Source organism: Bos indicus, chromosome 29, assembly GCF_029378745.1.
Source record: "Bos indicus isolate NIAB-ARS_2022 breed Sahiwal x Tharparkar chromosome 29, NIAB-ARS_B.indTharparkar_mat_pri_1.0, whole genome shotgun sequence".
Lineage (NCBI taxonomy): Eukaryota > Metazoa > Chordata > Mammalia > Artiodactyla > Bovidae > Bos > Bos indicus.
This window is the reverse complement of record NC_091788.1, coordinates 19,021,571-19,034,347: the sequence shown is the minus strand read 5'-3', so window position 1 is coordinate 19,034,347 and position 12,777 is coordinate 19,021,571.

Genomic DNA, 12,777 nt, shown 5'->3' with positions numbered 1-12,777 from the left:
GTTAAGTAGCTTCTCCACAGACACACATACCTCCGACAGAGCCAAAAATTAACCCAGCATATTTGACTCTGATTACACTATGCTACATTGTTTCCTTAGACATATGCTGTTCAGTTAAGTAGGTACTAGCCATACCTACTTATGTACTACCTACTTAGGTACTATGGATATTTAAGCTTTAATTAATATGTTAAATAAAATGTAAAATTCAGTTCCTTAGTTACTAACCACATTTCAAGTGTTTATGTAACATTTGTGTGTAGCTGTGTCTACCATACTAGACAATGCAGTTACAGAATTCACTGTTGAAGAAAGTTTACTGGACAGTTCTGATCTAGAGTCACAGGTAACTGATGTCCTCTCTCTTTTCTGATAATGAGAATTACATAAATTACCTTGTTATTTGACTTCCAGGAACTTTGATTCCAAAGTTGAAGCTCAAGTATAGCAATACATTAGCCCTTGTGATCAGCATATTTATGTTCATCTTTTCCTTGGTCCTGATTTTCTGCCTATATTTATTTATTATTGTTTGACTGAACATGTTATTTCTGCAGGTTTTGTTAAAGTATTGTGGAAAAGGCAGGATATAAATATAAATAAATAAAACTCAGGAAACATGACCTGATTTTTGTATGATGTCCCTTGTATAAGGTGAAGAATAGGATTTATGAGCCAACTATATGCTGTCTTCAAGATACTCACTTCATATATAACAATACAGGCTGGATTAAAGTAAATGAATGGAAAAAGTTTTATCATGTAACTTTTATCATGTATCAAAGGAAATCAGAAGAGGCTACATTCATGTCAGATAAATTATATTTCAGAACAAAGATTATTACTAGAAATAGAAGGATATTATATGTTGATAAAAGGGTCAATAATCCACAAAGAAGATATAGCAATTCTAAATGTGTATTTGCAGCAGACAACAGAATTGAAAAACATATTAATGAAAAATTGATAGAACTGAAAGGAGAAATGGACAGACCCACAATAACAGTTCAAGTCTTTAACACCCAAATCACAATGGATAGGGCAATTAGACTGAGAATCAGCAAATATTTAGAATTCAACAACAATATAAACAAATAAGATCTAATTGATATTTATAAAATATTCCACTCAACAGTATCAGCATATGCATTCTTTTCAAGTGCGTATGCTATGCTATGCTATGCTAAGTCGCTTCAGTTGTTTCCGACTCTGTGTGACCCCACAGAAAGCAGCCCACCAGGCTCCGCTGTCCCTGGGATTCTCCAGGCAAGAATACTGGAGTGGGTTGCCACTTCCTTCTCCAATGTATGAAAGAGAAAAGTGAAAGTGAAGTCACTCGGTCATGTCCGACTCTTAGTGACCCCATGGACTGCAGCCCACCAGGCTCCTCTGTCCATGGATTTTCCAGGCAAGAGTACTGGAGTGGGGTGCCATTGCCTTCTCCGTTCAAGTATGTATAGCACATATAAAACATAGGCCATATTCTGTGCTTTAAAACAAACCTCAAGATATTTAAAAGGTCTTAAGTCATACACAGCATATTGTCTCATACACTGGACTCAAACTGGAAATCATAACAGAAAGATAACATAAAAATCTACAAATATTTGGAAACTAAACCACACACTTCTAAATAATCAATGGGTCATAGAGTAAGCCTCAAGATAAATTTTTAAAACACACTGAACTGAATGAAAGTGAAAATACAACACAAAAAAATTGTGGAACATACCTAAGGCTGTGCTGAGAGGGATATTTATTGCACTAAATGCATAAATTAGAAAACAGGAAGTTGCGAATCAATACCCTAAGCTCTCATCACAAGAAATCAGAAAAAGAAGAGCAAAATAAATCCAAAGCTAGCAGAAAGAAGGAAATTATAATAAAGAAGTATGAGGCAGGAGTGAAGTAGATGTGGCTATAAATAATATGTGGTAGTAGAAATGTTTGCATTTTTATTATATCAATGTCAATATTCTGATAGTTATACTGTTCAATAGTTTTGCAAGGTATTACCAGGGAGGACATTGGGTAAAGAGTATGTGGAATACCTCTGTATTGTTTCTTACATTTCATGTGACTCTATAATTATCTCAAAATAAAGTTAAATTTTAAAGACAAGAAACAAAGTATTTTATAACACAAATATAAAAACAATAATTACCCAGAATATGCAAAGAATTTCAACAAATAAAATATTTTTAAATGACAAAGTAGAGAAAAATGAGGAAAAGATTTGAAAAGGCACTTCACAAAAGAGTAAAAGCATTATGAAATACTACAACAGACACACCAGATTGGTTACAATGAAATAGTCTGACAGTATCAAATGTGAGTACAAGGTTGAGCAATTTGTATGGAGTCCCACACTGGTGGGAGACTAAATTGGTACAACTTCCTTGGAAAACTCTTAGGCATTATCTTAAAATGTTGAAGAGGTATGTGCCCTGTGATCTAATAATTCCACACCTAGAGTATCTTCTAGATAAATGTGTGCTTATGGGCAGGATAAACATTCAAGGATGTTCACAGCAACATTCACAGTAATGTTCACAGCAACATTACGTGTCATAGCCCCAATTAGCAAATAACTCAAATGCTCAACAGAAGAATGAATAAATAATGTCCACAAATTCATACAACTGAATAACATAGAGCAAACAAACCCAGATGATCACATACTATATACACCAGGCCTCTAGAATAGGATTTATCTAGAATAGGATTTACAGGAAGAAACCAACAACAGGTTTAGAAGCCCCTGTTGCTCACTGCATTTGGAGTCAGCACACAGGGATAAAAGTGATCCTGGTACTGGAATAAATATGGCTGTACAGTGTCTCTTAATCAACTCCCTCCTTACTCACTGCCAATAAGGAAGGTTGTTTCTTCACAAAGAAAGAGATTTAAAAACCACAGAGTGGCTACCTGACAAGGCTGTGATTCAATAGATGGCAACACCATGGCTCCCGTTCACCACTTTATCATATATTAGGCAGGAGTACACAGGTTCTTTCCTGACAAAGTAAGGAGTAAAGGCTATGTCTTGAAATGGTAGACAAGCATTCTAGTACAACTGATTTCCTTAAGCATTCAAATGTAGCTAGTTTCCATGGAGCTCAAAGCTAACTCCTTTTCTGGGAGGCCAGTCTGCAAAGTGAAAGTCACTCAGTCGTGTCCGACTCTTTGCAACCGCATAGACTATACAGTCCATGGAATTCTCCAGGCCAGAATACTGGAGTGGTTAGCCTTTCCCTTCTCCAGGGGATCTTCCCAACCCAGTGATCAAACCCAGGTCTCCCACGATGCAGGTAGATTCTTTACCAGCTGAGCCACCGGGGAAGGCTGCAAAGAATCTTAGGCAGGTTAGCCCTTATTTCTCAACCCCTGTAGTTCTCCACCTCCAATCTTGGTGTGGCCTGTATGCATCATACCCCATTCCATTAGTAATATATACCATTTCAAGCTATAGGCAACACTGGAGAATGGTTAGTATAGTTTCTAGGGCAGTGTTACCAAAGTTGAACTGTTGGAGCCACCTTGAGGGCTCATCTGCAGACTGCAGATCCACAGAGGTCAATGAGAATTTGCATTTCAGAAGAGTTCTCTGGCGATGTTAATATTGCTGGTGCAGGAACCACACTTTGAAAACCTTTGGAATAAGGAAAGCCATGAATAGTCCTTTCCTGAACCAGGGCCTTAGGGAGCTTAGACTCAGACAAGAAATGAGGTACTAGAGTTCTGAATGGGGTACAACAGATAACTATACTGCCTTCCCCCACATGCAGAATATGGATTATTCTACTTGCCACTAATCATGATTCATAAAAATAGGGTGTATTGATTAGGACACAGACAGTCCTTTGGCTATAAGATTGTGAAGATCAGTTCTGTGACTTAAATGCACTCTGGTTAAAATAACAATAACAACAATAATAAATAAAAATAAAATCATCCTGGCTAAGGAATTCAAGCTAATCCACTCTGTAGCTAGAGCAGTCTCATAAGCTATTGGTGTGTTCAGTCTCTCAGTCATGTCCAACTCTTTGTGACCCCATGGACTTTAGCCTGTCAGGCTCCTCTGTCCATGGAATTTTCCAGGCAAGAATACTGGAATTGGTTGTCATTTCCTTCTCAAGGGTATCTTCCCAAGCCAGGGACCGAACCCATGTCTCTTATGCCTCCTGCATTGGCAGGCGGGTTCTTTACCAATAGCATTACCTGGGAAGCTAGTCATAAGCTATTTAGCCAAGAATAACTGGCAGATTTCCTATTGTCTTCAGCCTCAATTACCCCCACCCAGAGGTAAGCCTATGTAGTGTCCTCCCCCACCCCAAAGCCAACTGGGAAGTTTTCCCTTTACATCTGAGTCAGGTGGTAGCTATGGGCCAAAAATCACAGAAAACATGAAACAGTTCTGTTATCACCTCAAGTTCCAGGTTATGGTCCATGAAGGGAAACAGGCGACAGCCATTTGATCACACCAGAAAACAGTCTGGGGCAGGGTGTGGCTGGGTGTGGGGTGTGGGTGTGTGATTCATACTTACAGGGCTTGAACAAAGACTAACCAAGACTTGTAGAATTACTCCCAAGTCTCCAATCACCAGCAATCCTGTTATCCCAGGAGGTGGTTCACTTCAGTTCAGTTTAGTCACTGAGTCATGTCCGACTCTCTGCCACCCCATGGACTGCAGCACACCAGGCTTCCCTGTCCATCACCAACTCCTGGAGCTTGCTCAAACTCATGTCTATCGATTGGTGATGCCATCCAACCATTTCATCCTCTGTCATCTCTCATCTCTGTCCTCCTGCCTTCAGTCTTTCCCAGCATCAGGGTCTTTTCAAATGAGTCAGCTCTTCCCATCAGGTGGACAAAGTACTGGAGCTTCAGCTTCAGTGTCAGTCCTTTCAATGAATACTCAGGACTGATTTCCTTTATGATGAACTGGTTGGATCTCCTTGCAGTCCAAGGGACTCTCAATAGTCTTCTCCAACACCACAGTTTGAAAGCATCATTTCTTTGGTGCTCAGCCGTCTTTATGCTTCAACTCTCATATCTATACATGACTACTAGAAAAACCATAGCTCTGATTAGATGGACCATTATCAGCAATATAATGTCTCTGCTTTTTAATATGCTGTCTAAGTTGGTCATAGCTTTTCTTCCAAGAAGCAAGCATCTTTTAATTTCATGGCTGCAGTCACCATCTGCAGTGCTTTTGGAGCCCAAAGAAAGAAAGTCTGTCACTTTTTCCATTGTTCCCCCCTCTATTTGCCATACAGTGATGGGACCAAATGCCACGATCTTAGTTTTTTGAATGTTGAGTTTTAAGCCAGCTTTTTCACTCTCCTCTTTCACTTTCATCAAGAGGCTCTTTAGTTCTTCTTTGCTTTCTGCCATAAGGCTAGAGTCTGTCATCTGCATATCTGAGGTTATTGATATTTCTCCTGGCAATACTAATTCCAGCTTGTTCTTCATCCAGTCCTGCACTTCACATCATGTAATCTGCATATCAGTTAAATAAGCAGGGTGACAATACACAGCCTTGACGTACTCCTTTTTCAATTTGGAATCAGTCCATTGTTCCATGTCCAGTTCTAACTTGCTTCTTGACCCACATACAGATTTCTCAGGAGGAAGGTAAGATGATCTGATAGTCCCATCTCTTTATGAATTTTCTGCAGTTTGTTGTGATCCACACAAAGACCTTGGCATAGTCAATAAAGCAGAAGTAAATCTGGAACTCTTTTGCTTTTTTGATGATCCAATGGATGTTGGCAATTTGATCTCTGGTTCCTCTGCCTTTTCTAAATCTGGCTGGAACATCTGGAAGTTCTCAGTTCATGTACTGTTGAAGCCTCGCTTGGAGAATGTTGAGCATTACTTTGCTAGCATGTGAGATGTGTGCAATTGTGCAGTAGTTTGAGCATTTTTGGCATTGCCTTTCTTTGGGATTGGAATGAAAACTGACTTTTTCCAGTCCTGTGGCCACTGCTGAGTTTTCCAAATTTGCTGGCATATTGAGTGCAGCACTTTCACAGCATCATCTTTTAGGATTGGAAATAGCTCAACTGGAATTCCATCACCTCCACTAGCTTTATTTATAGTGATGCTTCCTAAGGCCCACTTGACTTCACACTCCAGGATGTCTGGCTCTAGGTGAGTGATAACACCACCGTGGTTATCTGGGTCATGAAGATCTTTTTTGTATAGTTCTTCTGTATATTCTTGCCACCTCTTCTTAATATATTCTGCTTCTGTTAGGTCTATACCATTTCTGTCCTTTATTGTGCCCATATTTGCATGAAATATTCCCTTAGTATCTCCAATTTTCTTGAAGAGATCTCTAGTCTTCCCCCTTGTATTATTTTTTTCCATTCCATTGTTCTAGTCTTTCCTACTCTAGTGTTCAAGAATCCTGTCATCCCAGGAGGTGGGGAAACAAGTAAGCATGGGACATAACAGTCCATTGTTCACAGTGAATTTCCTAGGCAGGTAGTGGGTAGTAATCCAATGGAGCAGGATAGGAAACTGGGAGTCCATAAGTGTTAGTAAACACTGGAATGCTTCAAGCTCTCCTTACTGCATCTAGTAACTGATCCAGCATTGTGGCAGATTAGCAAAGAGGCCACTATAAATAAGAGATGCATGGAAGGAAACAATGGAAAGATTGTGCAAGCATCTTTTAATTTCATGGCTTCAGTCACTGTCCACAGTGATTTTGGAACCCAAGAAAATAAAGGACCTGATCATACTGACACCATGATCTTCAAGGTCCCAGCCTCCAGGACAGTGAGAAATAAATTTCTGTTGTTTATAAGCTACCCAATCCATGGTATTTTGTTAAGCAGCCTGAACAAACTGACCTCCCAAGATTCCCTGCCTTTGGCATACATGTACTTTTTCTCAGTTGTTCAGTCATCCAGAAATCTAGGTACTGTGTTGCTGTTCCGTTGCTAAGCTGAATCCAACACTTTGCAACCCCATGGACTGCAGCAGGACAGGCTTCCCTGTCCTTCTTTTACATCCTGGAGTTCAATGAAATTCATGTCCAATGAGTCAGTGATACTATCTAACCATCTCATCCTCTACCACCTTCTCTTTTTGCCTGCAACCTTTCCCAGAATCAGTGTCTTTTTCAATGAGTTGACTCTTCGCATCAGGTGGCCAATATTTGGAGCTTCAGCTTCAGAATCAGTCCTTCCAGTGAATATTCAGGATTGATTTCCTTTAGGATTGAATGGTTTGATCTCCTTTCTGTCCAAGGGACTCTGAATAATCTTCTCCAATACCACAAGTCAAAAGCATCAATTTTTTGGCACTCAACCTTCTTTATGGTCCAGATCTCACATCCACACATGACTACTGGAAAAACTTTGACTATACTATAGCTTTGACTATACACACCTATTTCAGCAAAGTGATGTCTCTGCTTTTTAATATGTTGTCTAGATTTGTCATAGCATCTCTTCCAAGGAGCAAGCAGTTTTTAATTTCATTGCTGCAGTCACCATCCACAGTGATTTTGGAGCCCAAGAAAGTAAACTGTGTCACTGCTTCCCCTTTTTCCCCTTCTATTTGCCATGAAATGATGAGACCAGATGCCATGATCTTACTTTTTTGAATGCTAAGTTTTAAACCAGTTTTTCACTCTCCTCTTTCACCTTCATCAAGAGGCTCTTTAATTCCTCTTTACTTTCTGCCATTAGGGTGGTATCATCTGCATATCTGAGGTGGTATCATCTGCATATCTAAGGATATTTCTCCCAGCAATCTTGATAACAGCTTGTGATTCATCCAGCCCAACATTTCGCTTGATGTTGATAGCTTATGGTGAATGATGTTGGATTGGTGATCTCCAAAGAAGATTTAGCTTTGGGATCAGAAACCAGGCTTGATCACTAAGAGCTTTTGTGTGGCAGAAGTTTTATTATGGTGAAAAAGGACAGAAAAAGCTTCTGACATAGACATCAGAAGGGGAAAGGAGAGTGGCCCCCTTGCTAGTCTGATCAAGGCCTTACATACTTTTACCAGACCCAGTCATATGTCTTAAGATAACAAGATTAGTCAGAGGTTCAAGATTAGTCACAGGTTAAGAAGAAACATGTCCTTGAGCAAGATACATTGTTGTCATATAATCATTAGTACAGAACTTAAGGAAAAACATACCCTTGAGCAAGATGAGTTGTTTTGTTGTGTAATCATTAGCTCTGGATTTGAAAAAAGTTAGTGTTAAAGATTGTTGTTGTAACAACTCAGACCTTAAGACAAATCTTATGTGACTAAGACAAAGCAATATAGAAAAAAAGTTTGTCCCTTTCTCCTCAAGAGCCCCATACCCCTTTCTCCTCCTCAGGGACCCCAGACTTCTTATCAACCTATCTAAGAATTAGAAACAATGACAGACTTAATTTTCTTGGGGTCCAAAATCACTGTAGATACCATGAAATTAAAAGATGCTTGCTCCTTGGAAGAAAAGCTATGACAAACCTAGACAGCATATTAAAAAGCAGAGACATTACTTCGCCAACAAAGGTCTAGACAAAGCTATTGCTTTTCCAGTAGTCATGTATAGATGTGAGAGTTGGACTATAAAGAAAGTTGAGTGCCTAAGAATTTATGTTTTTGAACTGTGGTACTGGAGGAGACTCTTGAGAGTCCTTTGGATGGCAAGGAGATCCAACCAATCAATCCTAAAAAAAATTGGTCCTGAATATTCATTGGAAGGACTGATGCTGAAGCTGAAACTCCAATACTTTGGCCACCTCATGTAAAGAACTGCTGCTGCTGCTGCTGCTGCTAAGTCACTTCAGTCATGTCCGACTCTGACTCATCTGAAAAGACCCTGATGCTGGGAAAGATTGAAGGCAGGAGAAGGGGACGACAGAGGGTAAGATGATTGGATGGCATCACTGACTCGGTGGACATGAGTTTGAGCTCCAGGAGTTGGTGATGGACAGAGAAGCCTGGTGTGCTGCAGTCCATTGGGTCACAAAGAGTCAGATATGACTGAGCAACTGAACTGAAGAATTACCTCTCTCAATGTACTCTGCAAAGGAGTTAAATAAACAGGGCAATGATATACAGCCTTGTCATATTCCTTTCCCAATTTTGAACCAGTCATTGTTTCATGTTCAGTTTTAACTATTGCTTCTTGACTCATGTCAGGTTTCTCAGGAAATAGGTAAGGTGGTCTGGTATTCCCAACTCTTTAAGAATTTTCCACAATTTGTTGTGATCCACACAGTCAAAGGCTTTGGCATAGTCAATAAAGCATAAGTAGATTTTTTTGGAATTCTCTTGCTTTCTCTGTGATCCAACAAATGTTGACAATTTGATCTCTGATTTCTATGTCTTTTCTAAATCCAGCTTGTACATCTGGAGTTTCTCGGTTCACGTACTGCTGTAGCATAGCTTGAAGGAATTTGAGCATAACCTTACTAGCATGTGAAATGAGCACAACTGACTGGTAGTTTGAACACCTTCCTTTGGCACTGCTCTTCTTTGGGACTGGAATGAAAATTGACCTTTCTTGTGGCCACTGCTGAGTTTTCCAAACTTCCTGACATATTGAGTGCAGCACTTTAAGAGCATCATCTTTTAGGATTTTAAATAGCTCAGCTGGTATCCCATCACCTCCACTAGCTTTGTTCATAGTGATGCTTCCTAAGGCCCACTTGACTTCACACTCCAGGATGTCTGGCTCTACGTGAGTGGTTATTCCAGTCATTAAGACCTTTTTCGTATAAGTCTTTGATGTATTCTTGCCACCTCTTCTTAATCTCTTCTGCCTCTGTTAGGTCCTTACCATTTCTGCCCTTTATCATGTCCATCCTAGGATGAAATATTATATTGGTATCTCCAGTTTTCTTGATAAGATACCTGGTCTTTTCCATTCTATTGTTTTCCTCTACTTCTTTGTACTGTTCTTTGAAGAAGACCTTCTTATCTCTCCTTGCTTTTACCTGGGACTCTGTATTCGGTTGGATATATCTAAGGTCCTGGAGTGAAGGGGTCTTACAGATCTAATTAAGTTCCCGAATCACTTGACTTTAAGACAGTGTGACTATCTAAGTGAGATTGGCCTATTCATATAAGCCCTTTAAAAGCCGTTTTCTCTGGCATTGCAAGAGAAAAATGGAAATCAAAGAGCTATGTTCTGGCTGGTCTAGAAGAAACCAAACATTTCTTTTGTGAATTGCCTGTGGGAGCCATGTAGCAAGAAGCTTCAGGCAGCCTCTAGGAGCTAGATCCTCTGCTGACAGCTAGTAAGAGAAAAAAGACCCCAGTCCTACAAGTAAATGAATTCAACCAACAACCAGAGACTAGAAGATGACTCCAATCCCCACATGAACTACAACCTTGACTAACACCTGGATTTTCAGCCTGATGGGAGCTTGAGCAAAAATCCAGCCGGAACCAAGCAGAACCCTGTGCCACCTGCCCCACCCCAGTACAAAGGCCCCCTCCATATCTCCTGCCTCTTCTTTATAGAAAAGCTGAAGGCTTCCAGGCCTTCCTGAGTCACAAACGAGAAGGCTCAAGCAGCTAATGATTAGGACAACAGAATCACAGATTCATGTCTGATACACATTCCTGAGTTGTTCTATAGATACTATAATTGACATCAGAGGGGGAAAACAACTGCAGGATGACTGGATTGCAACCATGCTATGAACTGCTCCATATTGAGTAATACTGAATTTATGGCTAGCACAATTCCAAGAACTGGCCTTAAGAGAATGGGATTAACACTATAGTTCATAATAATCTATATATTTGTGGACATCAAAATAATTGTAGCTTGTTCTGCCTTTATATGTAAATGGGCAACTATAATAGTCAGCAAAGAGATGGTACAGACCCATGTCAATATTTTCCACTCAAGAACATGGTGCCCTATGTTAGTGTGATAGAGTTATAGAAGACCAACCTTTGCCCATAATCCCATAGAAATGGGAAGATGTTCTAACAAGTGGGGATTTGTAAGCAGCTTTTGGCAGGAAGGAACTCACTGCAGGGTGCACTCTTTTGTCACCAACCTTAACCAGGCACCCCCATGCTCTATTTATCTCTGGCCCTGGCATACCTTTCAAATCTTTTGATCACACAATATCTTGCCTAATCTGTTGGCTCTTTCTGTAGATCAAAGAAGCAGAAATAAATTAACCAATGATCAGATCTCTTCCTCTTCAGTAATTTTGTGAATAAACTGTGTGAACAAAATAGCATCTAAAAAAAAAATCACAAGAAGTTGACAAGCCTGCACATGAGCCTGTATAGTGGGGGATGGTGACAACTCTAACTCCCATCATTTCAATGATTAACTGAGATTACTTCCCTTTTTCCCTTTAAAGACTTTCAGGGAGGACCAGAATCATTGGAGATGGTTTTCAGGAGACAACGAATCCACCATCTTCCCAGATTGTTGACATTCTGTTTAAAAGCAACTTCTTTCTAATATTTGTCTCTCTCTCTCTCTCTCTCTCGATTATTGATTTTTGAGCAAAGAGCAGTTGGACTTGATTTGGTAACACAACCACATCATGCTCCACCATCATGACCTATAGAAAATGTGCGGAGAAGGCAATGGCACCCCACTCCAGTACTCTTGCCTGGAAAATCCCATGGATGGAGGAGCCTGGAAGGCTGTAGTCCATGGGGTCGCTGAGGGTCGGACACGACTGAGCGACTTCACTTTTCACTTTTTTTTTTCACTTTTCACTTTCATGCATTGGAGAAGGAAATGGCAACCCACTCCAGTGTTCTTGCCTGGAGAATCCCAGGGACGGGGAAGCCTGGTGGGCTGCCGTCTATGGGGTCGCACAGAGTCGGACATGACTGAAGTGACTTAGCATAGCATAGCATAGCATAGCATAGAAAATGTGAGACAGTTTTTTGTTGTTTTAAGCCATGATGTTTGTGATAATTTGTCATGCAGCAATAGAAAACTAACATATAGGGGACAGATGTGTTCAGTACTCATAAAGAATTAGACAAGTAGTGATTATCTGAGTAGACAGTTTCAGAGTTCTGGTTCCACACTCTGGAAGCAATGAAATGTAAGGAAACTTGCTGTTAAGTTGCACGGACATGAAGAATATTCATTATGTGAGTGGATGTCTAGATATCCCCATAGTAAATGATACCGAACAAAAGTTTGCGTGGCTCAGTGGTAAAGAATCCACCTGCCAATGCAGGAGATATAATTGGACCCCTGGGTCAGGGGATCTCCTGGAGGGGGAAATAGCAACCCACTCCAGTACTCTTGCCAGGAAAATCCCATGGACAGATGAGCCGACCAGGCTACAGTCCACAGGATCTCAAAGAGTCAGGCATGACTGAGCAACTGACCACGCAGGCACAGATGCACAGTAAGGCCAAACAAACGCAAACATCAGAATTTGGAGTAGAGAAAAGTTTACTGCAGGGCAAAGCAAGGAGAACAGGTGGCTCATGTTCAAAAACCCCAACTCTTCAATGCTTCTTAGGGAAAAGTTTTTACAGGCCAAAATCTGGGATGAGGGTTGCAGGGTGTATGACTCCTCCTGACTGATGGGTCAGTGGTGAAGTAACAGGTCAGTATTCCAGGAATCTTGTGCTCAGCCTAAAGTTGCCATCCTCCACCTGTGTGGGGGCTTTAATTCCTACAGAAGTATTCAGACACTTAATGTATATCCCTTGAGAAGGAACCAGGATCCTGTTTTTAACGGCTGCACTACAGCTTCTTGATTGTTCTTCCTTTGTTTCTGCATTTCCTTACGTTGCTGACTAGA